The sequence below is a fragment of the Pundamilia nyererei genome, unplaced genomic scaffold, assembly GCF_000239375.1.
Source record: "Pundamilia nyererei isolate P.nyererei 1_Seehausen unplaced genomic scaffold, PunNye1.0 scaffold00954, whole genome shotgun sequence".
Lineage (NCBI taxonomy): Eukaryota > Metazoa > Chordata > Actinopteri > Cichliformes > Cichlidae > Pundamilia > Pundamilia nyererei.
Window position 1 is genome coordinate 11,078 of NW_005188355.1, and position 6,546 is coordinate 17,623.

The 6,546-nt window shown below is 38.6% G+C and overlaps 1 pseudogene; it reads right to left on the reverse strand.

Annotated features, from left to right (window-relative positions):
- Positions 1–6,403, reverse strand: part of LOC106456012 (NACHT, LRR and PYD domains-containing protein 12-like) — a 14,671-nt pseudogene extending 8,268 nt beyond the window's left edge.
- Positions 6,404–6,546: the final 143 nt, after the last annotated feature.

The following is a 6,546-nucleotide window of genomic DNA, read 5'->3' on the forward strand; positions in this document are numbered from 1 at the left end:
TATATTTATTTTATTTTATTCTACTGTATATAGTATTTTATTCTATTCTGTACAGTTGTGTACTGTATTTATTCTTATTGTATTCTAATTTTTGCCTCATAACTTTTGCACTGTCCACTTCCTGCTGTGACAAAACAAATTTCCCACGTGTGGGACTAATAAAGGTTATCTTATCTTATCTTATCTTATAACCTGACGGACCAGTTGCAGGAACCAAAATATGGTAAGAATTGCACTGTGAGACAATTAAAAGAAGTAGAGGATCTATCGGTTTCATGAGAAAAGAAAAGATGAGAGCTAAGTGTGTTAGCTTAACTATTAGCCTAAAAATCCATCATATCATATGAATCATAACATCAAAACACGCTTACCTAGCATTTTTTGGTATCATGTCTAATCAATTTAATTGATTTGACATTATTAGGTATATTCCAATCAATGTACATTTGTATTATTCTGTAGTTGGTTATTTGAATTGAATATAAGGGAGTAGATCATAATTTTTCTGACCATCTGTTTAATGACAAAAGGATCCAGGTTCTCTTTATGGATACTGAAAGTCGATTAAAAGGAGGCAGACCAAAAGAAATTAAATGATTTGGGGTGGAACATAATTTGTTTTCAAGAATACTTTCTGAACCCACTTTCCGAATAAAAAACAAAGCAGCGTCATTCCTGAAATCTTGCAAAAAATAATAATTTAACAAATCCAATTGCTAACTGTCTGACAAGCAGTAAAGCAGAAGAAAGGATTTGACTAAAAATGGATGGCAAAAAAAAAAAAAAACTACACAAAGGTTGAACAGGTAAGACCACAGATGATTGCAGATTTCAAATATCTAAGCTCCCCATGTTGAGCTTTGTCTTTTGACTTGGTATTCTAACTTAGTTTAGGTTCTCTTTTTATTCAGTCTTTCCTCAACCGGAATCCTAAATTCACAAAAAAAAAACAAAAAAACCCCACAAACCTCGAAACAGAAGTCTATTTTTTATGAAACTATTCTAAATTCATAAAATGGTAATATGAACAAGAAAAATACAAGAAAGAGAAAATAGTGCCACCTGACAACTCTTTAAGAGTCAGTTGTCTATGCAATAAAAAAAAATTTAAATGTCAGTGATCAGTGAGAAAGTCTTAATTCTGACCTGAGAGCTTCCAGTGAACATTTTGGACTTGCTAGTCCTGCAGACAGGAGTTTCACACCTGAATCCTCCAGGTTGTTGTTAGTCAGGTCCAGCTCAGTCACACTGGCGGACGGGCAGCCGAGGATCGAGGACAGGGCTTTGCAGCTTCTCTCTGAGAGGTTACAGCCACTAAGTCTGAAAAACAAAATTGTTAAACAATATTTGCAATGAGTTAACTGGTTGGAGATTTTTATTTTAAAAATAAAAGCATTTTTAAAGTAAAAACTAGACCAGAAAAAAGTAATATAATTAATATGAAATATCTAAAAAAAATGCATTTAATTAATATTCCATGTTTAACTTTGCGTCATTTGCACATTATCTCTAAAATTAGAAACATCCTTTTTCAAAGTGATGCTAAAAAAATACATCTCTTACTTATAGACTTGACTGCTATAAATAAATATTATGATGTTGTCCTAAAAACTTCCTTTAAAGCCTTTAGTTGATCCAAAATGCTGCAACAAGAGTACTGACAGGAGCTAGAAAAAGAGAGCTTATTTCTACCTGTTAAAAGGGAGCTGTTCATTGACATTGACAATCATTCGCACTTACATTTACACCTGCATTCACACCAATGGGCAATTTAGACTAACCAATTAAACTATCCCCACTAACTGCATGTCTTTGGACTGTGGGAGGAAGCCAGAGTACCCAGAGAGAACCCACACAAACATGGGGAGAACATGCAAACTCCATAACAGAAATACCCCAAACTGATAGTGGAAATGAACTGAGGACCTTCTTGCTGTGAGGCAAATGCTATTTAAACCTCCTTGAGCTGATTGTTGTGATTTGGATGAATGTAACTAAATTGAATTTGGTACTGAAAACAAACTGTGAACCTGTTAAAGTATCGTTTTTGGCCTGTGATTAAAAAGTGGAAACTTGTTAAATCACTGTACATTTTAGAGCCCAATCTTGAAAAGTGACATTTTAAAACATTGCTATCTCTTTCCAGTCCCTGGCATGACTCTGCTATAGCATTTTTGATCAGCTGCAGGCTTTTCAAGGAGTTTTTAGACCATCCTGACAACAAGAATTAGGCTCCTATCAGTACTAAAAGTATCATATAGTTGATTGTGATGCTAACAATATTTAGGCGCCTCTGTCTCCTATATAGCTGTATACTGTTTTAAAGAGCCAGAAAACCATTAATTTTTTAATTGATTGCAAATGGCTGTGTTGTTGTTAAGTAGAATTCACAGATAAAAAAAGAAAAAGTTATAATCATATATGTACTTACAGAGCTTTGTTGGAGGCTTTGACCACTGGCAGCAGCCTCAGAAGAGCCTCCTCCGAAGCAGAGTATTTCTTCAAGTCAAACACATCCAGATCTTTCTCTGATGACAGTAAGATGAAGACCAGAGCTGACCACTGAGCAGGAGACAGTTTATCTGTGGAGAGACTTCGTGAACTTATGGATTTCTGGATCTCCTTTACTAGAGAACGATCATTCAGTTCATTCAGACAGTGGAACAGATTGATGCTTTTCTCTGCAGACAGATTCTCACTGAGCTTCTCCTTGATGTACTGGACTGTTTCCTGATTGGTCTGTGAGCTACTTCCTGTCTGTGTCAGCAGGCCTTGTAGGAGACTCTGACTGGTCTCCAGTGAAAGACCCAGGAGGAAGCGGAGGAACAAGTCCAGGTGTCCATTTGGACTCTGTAAGGCCTTGTTCACAGCACTCTGATAGAAGTGTTTCTCTGCAGATTCTCCTGTTTCAGACTTCTGGGAGGTTTGTTGTTCTTCCAGCAGATGGAGTCCAGAGTTGATGAAGGTCAGATGGACATGAAGAGCAGCCAGAAACTCCTGAACACTCAGATGGATGAAGCAGAACACCTTGTCCTGGTACAGTCCTCTCTCCTCTTTAAAGATCTGTGTGAACACTCCTGAGTACACTGAGGCTGCTCTGATATCGATGCCACACTCTGTCAGGTCTGATTCATAGAAGATCAGGTTTCCTTTCTGCAGCTGATCAAAAGCCAGTTTTCCCAGAGACTCCATCATCTTCCTGCTCTCTGGACTCCAGTGTGGATCTGTCTCAGCTCCTCCATCATACTTAACCTTCTTCACTTTGGCCTGAACCACCAGGAAGTGGATGTACATCTCAGTCAGGGTCTTGGGCAGCTGTCCTCCCTCTCTGGTTTTCAGAACATCCTCCAGAACTGTAGCAGTGATCCAGCAGAAGACTGGGATGTGGCACATGATGTGGAGGCTTCGTGATGTCTCAATGTGGGAGATGATCCTGCTGGTCTGTTTCTTATCACTGAATCTCTTCCCAAAGTACTCCTCCTTCTGTCGATTAGTGAACCCTCTGACCTCTGTCACCATGCTAACACAGTCAGGAGGGATCTGATTGGCTGCGGCAGGTCGTGTGGTTATCCAGAGTCGAGCAGAGGGAAGCAGTTTCCCCCTGATGAGGTTTATCAGCAGCACATCCACTGAGGTGGACTTTCTAGGGTCAGTTAGGATTGTAGTTTTGTGGAAGTCCAGAGGAAGTCGACACTCATCCAGACATCAAAGATGAACACAACCTGGAAGTCTTCAAAGCTGCAGATTCCTGCTTCTTTGGTTTCAGTAAAGAAGTGATGAACAAGTCCCACCAAGCTGAACTTTTCCTCTTTCAGCACATTCAGCTCTCTGAAAGTGAATGGAAATATGAACTGGATGTCCTGGTTGGCTTTGTCTTCAGCCCTGTCCAGGGTGTATTTCTGTGTTAAGACTGTTTTCCCAATGCCAGCCACTCCCTTTGTCAGCACTGTTCTGATTGGTTCGTCTCTTCCAGGTGAGGCTTTAAAGATGTCTTCTTGTCTGATTGTTGTTTCTGGTCTGTCTGGTTTCCTGGATGCTGTTTCAATCTGTCTGACCTCATGTTCATCATTGACCTCTGCAGTCCCTCCCTCTGTGATGTAGAGCTCTGTGTAGATCTGATTCAGAAGGGTTGGGTTTCCTGCTTTAGCGATCCCCTCAAACACACACTGGAACTTCTTCTTCAGGGTGGATTTAAATTCACTCTGAATCCACTTGAATTGCCCCTTGGAATGTTCTATATGTATCCAAAAAAAAAAACAAAAAAAAAACCACACAATCAAAGATTTGTCATATGCATATGTTCCGAATGTATGTTGGTCTATCTTACTGTTAAGGAGACGGTCAGCCAGTTCCTTCTGATTCATTCTCCTCAAGACGTTCAGTGTGATCTCAACAAATGCCTCTCTGCTTCCCTGGTCTTCTTCCTTACTCTCCAATACACCTTCACCCTCACTTCTACCCTCTAAGAATTCTGGGCAATCTGGACTCAAATCCTTCTGGATTTTTTTCAGTTCGTTCTTTACAAAAGTGATGATTTTCTCCTCCAGCATCTGGAACCAAAAAGTTGAATGAGTCACACCACAACGTCAATCAATTGCAGAGTCAATGGAAAGAGAAGAGAAAAAAGAGAAGCATACAAAACAGAAACACCAAATTGAACAATACACAAACTTTAAGAGAATCTAGTAGTAGTTGTATTCTATTATATAAACATCAAGGCAGTATAAAGAGAGAAGTGGAGAAGAGAAGCTTGGTACATTACAGTAATTTTTCCTGTATCCTGAGACCATAGTAACATAAATAAGGGAAGCTAATAAAGGATTAGCCATCCAGCCAATAGTCTCTGTCACGCTACCAGGTTTAGTAAGAATTTTCTTTTGTGTGTGTGTGTGTGTGTGTGTGTGTGTGTATGTGGGGGGGTTATAGAGTCGTTCTGCAAGAACAATTTATTATTCATAGCTGAGGTTTAAGTTATGCCATGGTCAGTGAGGTGGCCCAATTATTAGATGCCCAAGTTATGGGAAGTAAATACTGACGATTGGATCCCGTCACCCTTATTAATTCCACTCACCGAAAGGATGAAAGGAAAAATAACTGGAGAGCCTGGATAAACCCTATTGAGGTAGCATGGTCTCAGAGAACTAGCCTATGTGTACCTAAACATGGACATGGAAGAAAAAAGTCCCCTTCTTGGATACTGACTTACTTGATACAGAAAAGCCAAACACAGGTGCCATCATACCAGAGAAAGTGGCTCAAGACTTTTGCACAATATCATAATTTAACAAAATTTAAAGGATAAATCAAAAATATTAAGTCATAACATAACAGAAGAAAATGCAGGTCCCGCTTGTCTTCAACAATGCTGAGCTGTTTATCCAGTTTGGTTCACCTCAGCTCCTATATTACACACCACTGGGCAAGTGGCTCTACATCCTGAGCCAAAACCCACAGACCCAACATGGAGATGATTAAAGAGAATACATGTAAAAGTAGTTGTTGTACATGTACAGACCATAAATATGGAGTCCAGGTGTGTTTGATGGTTTTGGGCAGACTGACCATGGGGAACCTCTGAGGTCTCCTGGTCCACTCTGTGGAGGAAATCATGAAAAGTAAAAAGAATTCAAATAAAACTTAAAAATTCAAAAAAGAAAAGAAAAACACTTTGAAAAAACAGAAAAATTAAATTAAAAAAACAACAACAACAAATAAACAAAACAATGAACCAAGATGGCTGCCCCAAAGATGGCTCCCTTTTTTGATAGCAAAGGGAGCAAAAGAAAAATATTCACTCTTAGACATCTCTGATTCAAAGACTTACTCCAGTCCAATTATTGAAGACAGTCTGTATCCAGGACTGTCCTATATTGAGTTGCCAAATACCATAGTATACCTCAACCTCAGATTAAGTGACAGTAACATGCAAACTTTTTTTTAGCACTTATTCCTTTTCATTTGGCTGTTTTTCTTCAAATGAATGTTTAGGTACATATTAAAGTTTAATTCAAAACGTTTGTCTATTTCACTGTAACAGTGCAAGGATAACTTTTGGTTTTATACAGGGAGTTTCAGTTCTCTTATCAAGCATTATGACAAATTATGATAAAGTGCGTATTCTGAGTGATTATAATACTCATTTCTGTTGTGCCTCTGCATTTGCTTCTGACTTAATCTTTGAGAATCTTTCAGTCTGAAAGATGAAAATGAAAAATGTGAGAAACCCTACAAATTTTAAAGGGAACACATTTGACTTAGTGACTTTTCATTACAAACCCTAAACATTCTAAGATGATTCCATCTGTGCACTAAATTCTACCCTTGTTTCTAGTTTTTCTCAGTTTCCTTATTCATACGATTTCTCTCAGTGGCAGGAAAATAGTGTTACTGTGGATTACCTCATTGGTGCATTTAATAGCTCAAGCCCAAACATTGTGGATTATATAACCCCAGTCAGATTTTGAAAATTGAAGCCTTGAGTCTTCCTTAGTAGAGTGAAGTATTGAGACATTTCAAGAGGGAATGCAATAAGATAAGGGGGGGGGG